Genomic DNA, 15,260 nt, shown 5'->3' with positions numbered 1-15,260 from the left:
GTTAACTTGTTTAAGAAACTATGAGGTAAATGTTATAATTACTCAGATGAAGGAACAGAGCTACAGAGAGATTAAGGAATTTTTCCATGGTCACACAGCTAGAATGTTTCAAATATATTCTGAATAAACTTTGGAGATGGTACCTCTGTCCTGGCCAAAAAGCAGACTTCACCAGATGATGTAATCTTTTAAATTTACAATCCCTTTTGATTGCTGGCTAAAAGCCCAAACTCATACTCATACCTAAGGAAGCTCTTGTCAGATTAAATCAACTGGAGTGCTGCCTGCATTCATTGTATAAGACTTGTATCATCATAAACATCCTGTAACTGAGGCCAGAATTTAGGAGAAGAGTGGTCATTCACATCAACAGTGTTACTTGGATTGAAAAAGTTGGGATTTTTTAATTAGCATTACAATAGTTTTATTAAAGACATTGTTCATGTCCATTTAAATGGAAATAACATTCTGGGTTGGTTCACTGAAAGAAATTTTCTCTTTTCTTACAGGGTTGGAGGTTCAGAGACTTGGAAAGTAGTTCCTTTCTGAACTCTTGGCAGGAGACAAATCTTTCTTTCAGCACATAAAATCTCAATGATTGAATTGTGTGTGTGTTAAAAGCCCCTAGAAGAGACTTGCTCATCTTATTTGGTAGAGAATCTACTGATAGAGGCAGAAAGTAGTAGCTTAAAGAAGAGAAAAAGAAGGTGCCCCTGACAAAAGTAGAGATTCAAATTTGGGAAATGGGTGACCTGGGATATTCATACCTTCTTTGGAAAAGAAGAAAGTATTTTCTGGGGCCCTGGCCCACCTAGTGCATGTTGGGTTCATGAACAACCAAACCAGAAAGAAAAGCCACTTCAGTGGGTGAAATCTCCCAAGAGCCAAGTTATGGTAGATTGGAAAAATGTATGAATTCTCCTAGTGCTAGCAGAGACACTATGGACCTCGATTTGCCGGGAATACCCAAAGCATCTCTATAGGGGCCTGAAACCCAGAGTATTCATTAAAAACTTTCATATGGTACTGGGTAGGGAAATGTCTAACAGCTACAGGCAATCGTTAGGTTACAGAGAATTGGAAAATGTCTCGGAAAAGAGAGAAATCATGGAGCCATGATGCATCTTAATGTCAACCTGATGCATTTGTAAATTTGTGACCTTAATAATCTATGTACAAAAGTAAATATAATTATATAATTATAAAATAAAGAAGAAAATTTCTAAGAAGAGCACGTGAATTAAAAGGAGTTCAATATTTTATTTATTTATTTATTTATTTAAGGTGTGCACACCTTATTGAACTGGTCTTGTCAGTGTATAGGGAAGCCCCTGGCTGCCTCGTACCTCAACCCCACTCCCAAGGGGACCAAAAAGCCTTCATGAATCTTAAATGGGAGGGGACAAAAAAGGGGGAAGCCATGATGGCAGACCATTCAAAATAAAACAAAAAGAACAGGTATTAAGATGAAGATTAAAAAAAAAAATTTGGACTACATAATTTACACAAAAGCAATTTTATCACCCTCCTGTGTGGACTCAGGCGAGGACTGCCCCTTCTCAGAGAGAAATGGAGTGGCTTTTGGGAAGACAAGGGACTTCCTGTAACAATGCATCTCACGATACTTGGAATGACTATTAAAAAAACAAACAAACAAACAACGTACAAAGTCCTTGGCCACATTTTAGAACTTTGGGATGCTCGCTCCAACCAACTGCTGTCACCTTCACCGTTCCAGTTTTTAAATCCTGAGTCAAGCGCCAAAAAAAAAAAAAAAAAAGAAAAAAAATTTGAGAAAAAAAAAAACTGAAAAAAAATAAAAAACAAACAAAACAAAACAAAACAAACAACAACAACAACAAAAAACAAATAAAGCCACGCCAATCTCGTACCGTTTTCTGCGCAAGTTAGGTTTTGTCAAGAAAGGGTGTAACGCCAACTAAAGTAACAGTCCGCCTAGAAGCCATTTGCCGTGGACGGTGGAGGGGCGGGAATCGTCATACTCCTGCTTGCTGATCCACATCTGCTGGAAGGTGGACAGCGAGGCCAGGATGGAACCCCCAATCCACACAGAGTACTTGCTGTTGGGGGTGGGGGGGATGATCTTGATCTTCATCCTGCTGGGCGCCAGGACTGTGATCGCCTTCCGCATCCTGTCGGCAATGCCGGGGTACATGGTGGTCCCGCGGGACAGCACCGTGTTGGCGTACAGGTCCTCGCGGATGTTGACGTCACACTTCATGATGGAGTTGAAGGTAGCTTCGTGGATGCCGCAGGATTCCATGCCCAGGAAGGAAGGCTGGAAGAGCGCCTCTGGGCAATGGAACCGCTCGTTGCCCATGGTGATGACCTGCCCATCAGGCAGCTCATAGCTCTTCTCCGGGAGGAGCTGGAGGCCGCAATGGCCATCTCCTGCTCGAAGTCCAGGGCCACATAACACAGCTTCTCCTTGATGTCATGCACGATTTCCCGCTCGGCAGTGGTGGTGAAGCTATAGCCGCGCTCCGTAAGGATCTTCGTGAGGTAGTCCGTCAGGTTCCAGCCAGCCAGGTCCAGGTGCAGGATGGCGTGGGGCAGGGCTTACCCCTCGTAGATGAGCACAGTGTGGGTGATCCCGTCCCCGGAGTCCATCACGATGCCAGTGGTGCGGCCAGAGGCGTACAGGGACAGCACAGCCTGGATGGCCACGTACATGGCTGGGGTGTTGAAGGTCTGGAACATCATTTGGGTCATCTTCTCATGGTTGGCCTGGGGTTCAGGGGGGCCTTGGTCAGCTGCACGGGGTGCTCCTCTGGGGCCACACGCAGCTCATTGTAGAAGGTGGTGGTGCCAGATCTTCTCCATGTCCCAGTTGGTGACAATACTGTGCTCGGTGGGGTACTTCAGGTACTTCAGGGTCAGGATGCCCCTCTTGCTCTGGGTCTCCTTGCCCACATAGGAGTCCTTCTGGTCCATGCCCACCATCACGCCCTGGTGCCGTGGGCGCCCCACGATGGAAGGGAAGATGGCCTGGGAGGCATCGTTGCCTGTGAAGCCAGCTTTGCACATGCCGGAGCCGTTGTCGACCACCGGAGCAGGGATATCGTCATCTATGGAGAACTGGGGGCAGTATAAACTGGCGGTGGCAGCTGCGGAGCGGAGAGGGCGAGGGGCCTGTGCTCGCAGGGTGGACATGGTCTCGGCAGTCTCAATATTTTATTTTTAATAAGATTTTATTTATTTGAGAACAAGAAAGAGAGATTGAGAAAGAGCATGAAAGGGGGAGGGGGGGGGAGTGGAGGGAGAGGGAGAGAGAGAATCCCAAGCCGACTGCACTCTGAGCATTGAGCCTAATGTGGGGCTTGATTCCATGGCCCTGAGATTATTACCCAAGCAGAAAACAAACAGTCCAACACTTAACTGACTGTGTCACCCGGTACTCCATAGTGTATGTACTAAAGTAAATATAATTGTATAATTATAAAATAAAGGAGTTAAATTTCTGAGAGGCATGTGAATTAAAATGAGCCCAATATTTTAGATCACTATAATTTAAAAAGTCATTTTCTGACAATCATAAAAATATTTTAAATTAATAGAGCTATTTTCCAAAATCGAAGTCAACAAAAACTCCCACTGCAATTTTAAAGATGAATTATGTCATCTGAAAATAGGGCAATTATTCTGTGAATTTTAATACATACACAAAGTCTGTTATGTACAGAACCATGTACAGAAGCCAGTTACTTGTAATGCAGACCAAATCTGCCCAAATGAACTGAAAAACTTCATTTAAAACCTAGTAAACAAAAAAGCCAATATTAGCAAGTATGTTACTTGTTGAGATATTGTGAGTTTGGAAATTGTTAATAAAAATTAGATTACTGGAACTTAAATATATCTTTAAATTTTTAATATTTACTTAAAAGGTGTTTTAAAATTAACTTTTATTGTTTCAATCCTTGAATTAACTTTTCCCAACAAGTAGGCATGTCCCATCTACTTATTTACTGGTTATTTGGGTCTCCTGCCAATTGGAGTATTTCTAAATGTGGAACATTTATACACACTATTCAGGGGTGAGCTGTTAGACTACAGCTGCCCATGTCTTCGTGAAATAAGTATCAACTGCTCTGCCACACTGAGGATACAAGTGACAGGAAGTCTATTTTCTCTTTCCCAGGTTAAATTAAAATTGCTTAACCCCCTACATTCCAGATGAGAAGGAAATCTACCATACATTCCTGGGACTCCCTCAATCTCTTTGCTCATCCAAAAACTGTTATAGTTTCTCATCCAACAAAGAGGTCCATCTACTTTCACTTCTACCTGGAGAAGAACTTTGTGTCTTAAGATCTGCTGTTGCCTTGTGGTCACTGCTCCTTGCTGCCACACACTGTCCCTTTTAAGAGTCAATTGACAGTCCAGAGCTGCAGGGAAGTTACATCAACCAATTTCTGCCAAGCTCGAGGTCAGCCTAAACTTTCAAAGGAGGCCACATCTGTAGGTGGCCTTGACCTAAGGTGTCTTCTCTGGGATACCTGGACATCATCTAAGTGCCCATGCAGCTAAGTCTTCTGTCCAGAGGTGCTATGCTTGAGCTGAGTAGAGGGTCAGCCCACGACAGAATGAGCAACAACTGTCCCCTTCTCCGGTCTCAGAACTTCAGGGAGGCTGGAGAGGAGTTATCTAGTCTCTGTTCTTTCCTAACAAGACACAGAGAGCTCACTCCATAACCTTCTTTAGGAAACAGAGCTTGCTTGTTTTTGAGAAGGGCCCAGATTATTATTATTTTTTTAAGATTTTATTTATTTATTTGACAGAGAGCGAGATCAAGTAGGCAGAGAGGCAGGCAGAGAGAGAGGGGGAAGCAAGCTCCCCGCCGAGCAGATGGCCCGATGCGGGGCTCGATCCCAGAACCCCGGGATCATGACCCGAGCCGAAGGCAGAGGCTTAATCCACTGAGCCACCCAGGCGCCCCGAGAAGGGCCCAGATTATTTTTAATGGGAAGTACTTTCTCCACTGCCCTGATCAGTCATCCTACCCAGGATAATCCAAAGGAACTTCTGGCATCTATCTTGCTGAAGCAACAAATAAATAATTTCCAGTACTACCGACACAATTCAAAACAGAAGTTATATCTTCAGTGGGTTGCCTCATCACTTTTATAGCATTACATGGTAAAGAATCTTTAGGTGGCTCTCTATTTTTAAAAATCTCTACTGTTTGCAACAAACTACCTATACTGTCTCTTAGGTAATGAATTTACATAACAGTTGTAGATGTGACCTATTTTTGGCTCTCCAGGTTGGGTATAGAGCTGAAAGTTCAGTAGAACTTACTGTAATGATAGAACTGTTCTAAATGTGTGCTATTTCATATGGTAGCCACTAGTTGCATTAGTTATTTGGAAAGTGAGACATGCAACTGAGAAACTGAAATTTTAAGTTTATTTTAAATAATTTAAGTCTAAATAGCACATGTGGCTAATAGCTAATGCATTAGATGGAAAGAGTATTTATTTGCCTTAATTACTCTTTGTGAAAGAAGTTAATCAAAATTCATTTCCAGAGTGAGCTTTTTCTGTAAATTCCGAGTTTAAATAGATTCCTCTTTAAACAAAACAAAACACTTCTGGCATTTAAAAAAATGCTTAAAATATATATTTTTGTTCTTTTATCAAAACAAATCTAATCATAAACTTTAGAACCAGATATTTTTGCTGGATAAGCCTTACCCATTGGCCTTTCTCTCTTACACAGCATGGCTTTTATAAGTTAAACATTTGCAGTGGTAACATAAATAATTTCCCTCCAAAATTAACACACACTGAACTTGAGTGCAGAAAGACATTCTCCACCCTCCTCAGCCCATCTTTCTGTCAACATAACCTGTCTTACGGAGCTGGTCTATGAATTGATTCTTTTATGAAATGTGATTTTTGCCTCTTAAGAATAAGACCCTACTGTGTAGAGAAATTGAAAATTAAAAATAAGTGTGAACTTGTGTTATTTCTTTGGACTTACTATCTTTTTGACAACTTGCCTTCAACTAAAACAGGACTGAGTTTTGTTAATAGTTTCATCCAACAGACTCGGATTTCTGTCCCACCCAAAATGCTAAATATATATGAAGCTTGATTGTCTTCAGTAAAAGGTATTTCAATTTACCACAAGGCCACAGTTTTGCCCAGGGTTATTTTTAAGAAACATGTTCATATTGGATAATTTCATCCTCTGCCACAAGGGCTAAAGTTAGTTTCCAAAGATCCATTTATCTTCTCTCATACTCACTGGAACCCCAGTCTCTGAAATTATTTTTTTTCAAATGTCTCACAACTCTGGAATAATTCCAGTGTTCAAACATTATACATTTTTGGGTAGCTGAAAAGTGAATCTGCAAAGAAAATGATTCATTTGTGCTCTGTGACAAAAAGGCGAAGGAATTTCACTTGGAAAAACTATCTATATATCTATATTTAGGGAGTCTGATTTATGCAACTTGTAGTCAGTAGGTCTTTTAAGAAACAGCTGGTAAACCTGAATCTTCTGTAAACTTCCCTTAAAAGCTGGTTCTGGAAGAACGTGTTGCATAGAGTTACAAATAATTTTCTACTGGAAAGAAAAATTACAGCTGATTTAAAGAATATGCTCTCCCCTTGACTGTCTACTATAGTGGCCTGAGGGATGTACTGTGACTATAATAATTTATCCAAGACTTCAAAGCCACTGTAGAGTCTATGCAAGTATCATGTAAGATCATGCTTAATTTAAAATGCCTGCTACTGAAGAGGTAGAATCATACATCAGAGTTGGCATCAAAAATGTACCAAGAGGGATATGAGAGCAAACAAATGCCAGGAAATTCAGGCTGATGCCTTAGAAGTTTTCTCCTGTGGGTCTGAGTATTAAAGAGAATTACATACTGGAGGAAGTATGCTTGTACCAAAAGGCAATAACACTGCATCACCAGGCTGGTCTTTGAGCCCAAATTGGGATTGATTAAATCTCTCATCCACACAATACAGCTGGGTAGGAGCAGATAAGAAACACATAGATATGCATTATTTATTTCTGCTGTGCTTAGCACAGTGGGATCTGTGCCCTTTACAAATTAACTACTTAGTCGCTGAGCTGGGTAATCCAGAGTCAGGGAAGGGTTTGTTATCTCTGTCTTCACCAAAGAAGCGACAGGAGTAAAGGGACTCAGATCACGGCATGAACTTTGCCTAAGGAAGGTGATAAACTTCCTCAAAGAAGTAATACGTTATGAGAACAAATCTCGGAAAATTGCTACAATCTCTGTCCCTAAAATATTTCAAACAATAGGACACCCACCCCTTGGTAGGGATGCCTTATTAAACACAGCTTCTTTGGAAATAGGGGCTGTCCTGCAACTCAAGTTGAGAGTTGCCCATGTGTGGCCAGAAGTCCTGAGGTGTCACTGTTGTCTTCCATCCTGGGTGCTTGTACTGTGCTCCCTGCCACAGACTGCTTGGCAACTGAGCGACAGAGCTCAATAATTCTTGTTGGATCAAATGGGTAAAGTAGAAAGAAATGAAGTTATCTACTGCCACCTATCAAAAGTACCCTGTTTTTGGAAGCCTAAGACACAAACATTTATTAGCTCAGAGCTGGTGTGGGTCAAGAATTCAGGAGTGGCTTAGCGAGGTCGTTCTAGCTCAAGGTCTCTTGTGAAGGTGTAGTGAAGAGGTTGGCTGGGCAGTGGAAGCAGAGATTAAGGTTCTCTGTGTTGTAAGAGTTTGGACACTAGCAGTGCTTGGGTGGCTCAGTTGGTGGAGCGGTTAAGTGTCTGCTTTCAGCTCAAGTCCCGATCCCAGGGTCCTGGAATCAAGCCCTGCGTTGAGCTCCCTGCTCACTGGGGAGCCTGCTTCTCTCTCTCCCTTTGTCCCTTTTTCCCTACTTGTGCTCTCTCTCTCTCTCAAAAAAAAAAAAATAATAATAATAATAAAATTTATCTTAATTACAAAAAAAGTAAGTGTTTGGAAGCCAAAGATGCAGTTGTTAAGGATCATGAGGCAGGGACAGTGAAGCAATGGGTAGAGATCCCAAACTTAGAGGTACTCGGAATTAAGGCCAGAGGAAATGGAACCATACGTGGAGTCGAGCAAGGAGGAGTTAGAATGTCTAAGTAGAATGAGAAAGAGCAAGAGGTGAGCCAAGCAGCAAATGGATAGTATATGACTTGGAACAAAGTGCAGGAGGGTAGATCAGCTGGTAAGAAAGGAAGCTAGGCTGGGAAGTACCAGCCAGAGCAATCTGATTTGGGTCTTTGCTGCCCCATGCTGGTGTTTGCTTCACCCGGGTAATAGGGAGAGGCTAACAGGACAGGATAGGTGGAGAAGTTGTTAGGAGGTTTAGAAGAGGATGGTTTTGACCTTGAGAGCCCTGCGTAGGCAGTTGCTTATTCACCTTGGGGTAGTTCTGCCCTGTTTCTCGCTTGCATTTCCATTGATACAAACTGAGTCCAGCTCCTGACCTTGCTGGAGCCTTGATATGATATCATGCTACTGTTTCTGTCACCATGGGATTCTGAAAATATTTATTTGCAACTCCTACAGATGGAACATAAAATCAATAAACATTAGGCTCCATCCCAGTCTTTGAAAATATGTCACTGTAAGAAATGTGTAGCAGAGCCTGGGTGGCTCAGCTGGTTAAGTGTCCACCTCCTGGTTTCAGCTCAGGTCACGATCTCAGGGTTGGGATTGAGTCTGCATCAGGCTCCACGCTCAGCACGGAGTCAGCTTCAGATTCTCTCTCCCCTCCCTCTGCTTCTCTCCCTGTTCATGCTCTCTCTCTCTAAAATTAAATAAAATCTTTTAAAAAAAGAAATGTGTGAAGAATTTCTCTTTTACTATTTTAAAAACAATTGAGAAAATCAGTAAGTGGAGTGGGTACTAGGTAATGTTAAGTAATCCCTGTTTTTGTTTATTTTTTAGATGTGACAATGGTATTGTGGTTATCTAGGAAAATGTCATTGGTGCTTAAACTTCTAGAGCCGTATATTGGTATCTGGATGCAGTCTCCCTAGAAGATCCCTAATTTTTAAAGATCTTGGTCTGAAAATTCTTTCCCATGTTGTGACATCATGTATTTGAGAACTTCAGACTGAGTATAGCCTTCGTCCTGATCCACTCTCTTTTCTCTGCCTCGCCCTCTGAATCCGGAGCTGCAGCCAATCTTCTAACCTCTGACGTGGATATTTGTTTCTAAACGATGGTCTGGCTTCACTCCCTAGACCTGGTATTTGGCATTTGGCTCTCTATTCCTGGCTTTGATGTTTTGCTTCCTTTGTCAACTCTAATATAAGCTTTTCTTCTGGCTATATGACATGAGTTTTCCTAATATATATCTTTGGACTTTATCTCATAGTTCGGGAGTGTATGTGTGTGTGTGTGTGTGTGTGTGTGTGTGTGTTCCTTGCTGGATTTGCCAAGAATGAGGTGAGATCTTCACAGAGATGACCATGCTGACTTCTCTGAAGTCTGTCTGAAATATGCCGGCTCTTCTTTGTGTTGTAAAGTCCATGTTTCTCCTCGGACCCCCTATTAGCTTTGTTTCCTATCTGAAGGATGCTTCCTATACTTAACTTACTGGTTCAGCAAAAATCACTGAGACACACTGAATCTAACGAATGACCAAACTTAACATTGCTTGTAAGATCAGCTCCACTTGTTTCTTTAGCAACATATTAATCCTGTGACCCCAGATACCAACTTCCGCATTCTATCCTTGTATATGATCAAATTATGCCATAACTTCTAACAAATGTGTGTAGGTTTGCCGACTGACAGACAGTGCTTCATGGAGCAGCTGGCTTGATGAACTTTTGATCCTCGCAGATCCAGAACTTTTACCTCCAAATGCCAACAGGCAAAATCATAGAAAGAATGATCCAGATCAATTCCACTGAGAGTAGCAAATTCTTCACCCAACTATTAAATAGTAAACTCAGAAAACCTGAGGGCACTGTGGAGCAAGCAGTAACATCTCTAGCATCTGTATTAGCAATTTGCATTTGTTCTTTCTTTGGCCGGAGAGAATTTCAAGCAGCCCCTGTGGGCTCACCCAATTCCAGATTTACGCTTACATTGAATTCTGGGACACCGCCCCACCCCCCAACTCCAGTGAATATCGTTGCTTGAAACAGCAAACACTGAGGCCCAAGCAAAGAGGAAATCTCTCATCCCTTTTTTAGGAACCCAGGAAATGGTTTGTATTTACTTGACCCTAATAAATTCAGTTACAAATATTTACAAAGTTTATTTGGTCTATAACTCATTTTACTAGATCCTGGAATGCTGGAAAGAATTTGTAAAATTTTTTTAAAAATTTAAAAATAAGAAATAGTCCCTTGTTCTCAAGGTGCTTCCAGCTTAATAAAAATTTACACACATAATTACTGTATAACAGAGAAAGAAGAGCTCTGGGAGAACCCAAAAAGACCCCAGGGGAGTTCACAGAAGGAGACATTTGGGCAGTGGTGCAGAAAAGGGGTGTGAGAGGCTGCATTGAGCACAGGCCGCAGTGCTAAATGAGAGAGTAGTGGCAGCAAATAGAGAGAGAAGAGTGTTCTCTAGGTCAAGGGTTGGCAAACTCACTCTGTAAAGGGCCAGGTAATAAATATTTTAAGGTTTGCAGGTCACATCCCGTCTCTACTGTATACTCTGCCTTTTAAACATGTAAAAATCACTCTGAGCTTAAGGGGGCTGAACAAAAGAGCCTGTAGACCAAATTCCTCAGGGCACAGCTTGCCAGCCTCTGCTGTAGGCAGTGTGAGCAAAGGTGTGGACGTGGGAAGCTAGGGTGTGTTTCCTATGGCTGAAGGTTATGGAAGCTTGGGGCACAGGGGGACTGGGAGATGGGAGAGGAAACACTGGTTAATCTGTAGAGCCTCGGAGGCTGGCTATGTGTTCATCAAGTGATAAAGCAAAACTGGAGGTTTGCAAGCAAAGAAAAAAAAATATGACAGAGCTTCTGTTTTGGAAGATTAATTTGATGAGAGTATGCAGAAACGGGATATTGTGGGGGAGATGGGGACAACAAACAGGAAAAAGGGAACGAGGTGTGAATTAGGATGATAGTGATTGAAAGGTGGAGACAGACAGGAGGGGCAAAGCGCCTTTGTATAAAGGAAAGAAATAAGTGTATTGTTCTGGAAAGTGTATTCAAATAAATAAAGAATGGAATTATGAATGCAAGGCTTGGTAGAACCAAATGAATCATGAATACAGTCATTAGTAATATAAGATTTCACAATGTCACACCCCACAAACTGGAATTTTGATTCTTGGGCTGCTGAGTGCAGCAAAGTAATTTCCCATCAAATTGACACCTGGCCTGGTGAGATTCTCTTAGAGATCTATCTGATTGTCATCCAAGGATTTATTAAAAACCATCTGTCATTGAAGATGGCCATGTCTCAGGAGAAAACCAGACAAGAGCCATGTAGGAGAAAAAATTCAAGAGAAAAAGAAATTCAAATGCATTTCTGAAATATGAAGAAGAAAACAAATGAAGCAGCGTGACTAGAATTAATTCATAAAGCTAACAGTTCAGCTCCTCTTTTGTAAAACTGCAGAAAGAATGAATAAAAATTGAGACCTGACAAGGTCTGCTATCTCCAAAGGCCAATCTAGCCTTCCAACCTTTCTCATAGTCTTCAAAGGATTTTCCCCTCTAGAAGGAATAGAAACTATGTGCCTGTGCCTTTCTGTCATCATCTAGAACGCATACCCACAGACATGCCTCTGTATAACTCCGTACCCGTCCTGGCATCCCACAGCTCCCTGAGAAGACTGCTCTCTATCAAGAGCAGAAAGAACTCTAAGGGAATATTGGAAGGGCTGAAGAAAGAGCCCCAAAGCTGCATATGTAAGAAGGAAACGTGAGAGTGAAAATAATTATACTGGAGAGGGGCGCCTGGGTGCCCAAGTGGGTTAAGCCTCTGCCTTCGGCTCAGGTCATGATCTCAGGGTCCTGGGATCAAGCCCCGTATGGGGCTCTCTGCTCAGAAGGGAGCCTGCTTCCCCCTCTCTCTCTGCCTGCCTCTCTGTCTACTTGTGACCTCTGTCTGTCAAATAAATAAATAATCTTAAAAAAAAGAAAGAAAAAGAAAATTCAGTTATACTGAAGAGATAAACAGAAACTAGCAAGTGCTCCAAACATTCTGTTCTCAGGGGTATTTGAAACCTTTTCCTAGGACCTAGAAATGATTGAGTCTTCAGAGAAACAAACCAGAGCAGTCTCCTAGAAGGTTTTAAATGGTTATTGGTTATTGTGATCACAATCTATAAATATTAGGAGATTATTCTCTTTAGGAGCCTCTTGGGCAGGGGATTAAAAATAAAAATTCTTGGAAAGACTTAGGAACTTCCTGCCCCCCACAAGCACAGAATAGTTTGGAATTTCATTTAGTGAAAATGACTTCCTTTCACATATCAAGAAATTTCGTGGCATAATTTTAATGAAGATTGGTTTTTTCATTTAGCCTATACGGCTAAAAATGGCCAACTTAAAAAAAACAAACAAACATGTTTTTTCCTGTTGCTGTAGGCGGCTTGCAAGTCTGAAGCAACAGTACGAGCTCATTCCAAATGCAGAACTCTCCAAGAGTTATGCCTTTTAAAAGAAATAAGACCACCTTCACTGTTGAAAGTATTGTGAATTGTGGGTAATGATTGACGGGGGAAAATTTGTGCTTGTAGCCCAAAGCGTAAACTCCTCCGGAATCTTTGAAGGTCTATTCTTTCCTTACAAAGAAGTTCATCTCAAATGAGTACATTCATTATTTTCTATTGAGTACACCTAGCCACCAATTACATGAAAATGTATTATAAAAATAATTGCTTTTCATCCTCATTAACAAACTATTAGGAAGAAAAATGATGGAAAAGTCATTCAACATTGTATTAATTCTACAACAGTATTTCTAATGAATCCTCTTATCAAGTTATGTGTACAAAAAAGCGTTTCCCTCACCATTTTCTAGTGAATTAGCCAGCACTTGAACAAAAAGATAGATACTCCTGTCATGAACACATTACAGAATTCCCCATGGACGACAGAAGACTCTTCAGTATCTTGGGGGGGGGGGGGGAATTAAATCTCGCCCTCCCACTGTTCCTTCTCACAGGCTTTGTAGAACATTTAATTGAACCTGGCACACCCTCCTAGATTTTCTACACAAAACTCACTATTTATTCCTTTTTGAGTAATTACAAGAAAGCTAATGCATCCTGTAGATTGCATGTGCCATAAAGCTGGAAAGAAAAGGAAGTGCTCTCAGACAGCTCCATAAACCCGCTGGGAGCAGGCGGGGGAACAAAAGCCTTGCACCTGTGCTTTGCTCCAGCCCTTTCCCTCTGGTGGATCTGACTCCCCACCCCCACTATCCATCTGTTGCTACAGCTGAGCCCCAGTCATTTCCTGAAAGAAATGTTTATGAGGGTGCCACCTGATTGACTTCCACACCAGTTCACCCTACCCACCTTTGGTTCGGGGCCAGTACGTCACAGTTGGATTTCTGTCTGGGGCGTCTGCTTATCCTCGTCAATAATTTGGGACCAACAACATGATGTCCTAGCTGGTCGGTAGTCTGAGAAGCTCCTCAGCTACCTTTTAAGTTCACTAGAGGTAAAGCAAATCTACTTGAATCAATATTATTAAGTCATTACCAGCCATGTGCAACACAGACGACACAAGCCAGCACAGGAGGAAGTGTCAAGGGGATCACGGAAAAGGACCCATCCAAGTGGAGAACCAGGGGCAGGATTCCCTACAGGGGATTCAATGGAGGTCAAGGAGGTAGCAAATGATTCAGGGTTTGGAGGCCACACAAGATTTGAATGGACAGAAGGAGAGGGTGATTTCTGGCAGGTGGGATCCTATGAGGACAAATTCACAGCCGGCAATATGAGAAGAATTTGGGGGAGACTGTCACAAGTCGCTCCATTACCATAGTGGTTTTCAACCTCAGAATCACCAAGAAGGCTTGTGAGAGCACATGGTGGTGAATTCTACACCTCCCCACCCTTCCTGATGGAATAGTTCTGAAGCAGACTGAGAAGTTGCATTTCTTTCTTTCTTTCTTTTTTAAGATTTTATCTATTTATTTGACAGACAGAGATTACAAGTAGGCAAGAGAGGCAGGCAGGGAGAGAGGAGGAAGCAGGCTCTCCGAGGAGCAGAGAGCCCGATGTGGGGCTTGATCGCAGGACCCTGGGATCATGACCTGAGCCGAAAGCAGAGGCTTTAACCCACTGAGCCACCCAGGCGCCCCAAGAAGTTGCATTTCTAACAAGTTCCTAGGTAACACTGATGCTGGTGGTCTAGGAATTGTACTCTAAGAACCCCTCAGCAAGAATGGAGGCTGACTGTGACTGGCTAGCTAAGTAAGGAGTTTGGATCTTACTGTGTAGGTCATGGGAAGTGTTGCAAGGTTTTGGAAGAAGTTGAGGTGAATATGGGAAACAAGAGAGGTGTTTTAAGAGAACACCTGAGAATACCTCGGAAAACAAAAGGACTTGTCACAAAAGATCCTTCCTGTAGGTGAGGCGCAGGATTTTAGGACCCTAACATGAATGTGGGAGAGGGACTAGCAAATGAAAAGAGATGGTGCAAATGCCAACTCATTCATCCACCCTTCCACAAAACTGAATTTCAGGAGACGTTTGCATAGGATTTGACAAAGTCACTTACTACTAAAGCCTCTAAGCTAGTGGCTATCAAAATTTAGGGCAAGAGGCTCACCAGAGATGCTCATTAAAAATGCAAATCCCTTTTCCCTATATATTCAAAAGAACTCAAAGGGGCTCTAAAAGATATCTGTACACCCATGTTCCTAGCGGCATTATCCACAATAGCCAACAGATGGAAATAACCCAAATGTCTATCAACGAGTGAGTGGAAAATCAAAATGTGGTATACATTCAAAGGAATATTATTCAGTCTTAACAAGGAAAAAAAATTGACACATGCTGCTGTGTGGATGAATCATGAAAACGTTATGCTAAGGGAAAGGAGCCAGACACAAAAGGACGGGTATGGCAGGCTTCTGCTTACGTGGGGTATCCAGAATAGTCCGGTTCATAGAGGCAGAAGGTAGCAGAGGGCCTACGAGGCACTGGGGAATGGAGGAAAGGGGATGTTACTGTTCAATGGATACGGAGTTTTAGTTTGAGATGATGAAAATTTCTGGAGATGGGTGGTGGTGATGGTTGCACATCTGTGTGAATGTATTTAATCCCACTGAACTG

General features: G+C 42.1%; 1 pseudogene across 1 annotated transcript; it reads right to left on the bottom strand.

Moving 5' to 3' along the window:
• Positions 1 to 1,939: 1,939 nt before the first annotated feature.
• On the bottom strand, positions 1,940 to 3,084 carry LOC308340265 (actin, cytoplasmic 2-like; annotated as a pseudogene). The gene has a single exon. The product of its transcript is annotated as an actin, cytoplasmic 2-like (transcript).
• Positions 3,085 to 15,260: the final 12,176 nt, after the last annotated feature.

This window comes from Martes martes (assembly GCF_963455335.1).
Source record: "Martes martes genome assembly, chromosome: 3".
Lineage (NCBI taxonomy): Eukaryota > Metazoa > Chordata > Mammalia > Carnivora > Mustelidae > Martes > Martes martes.
Note: the sequence above shows the minus strand (reverse complement) of the source record. Positions and strands in the feature narration are given on the sequence as shown.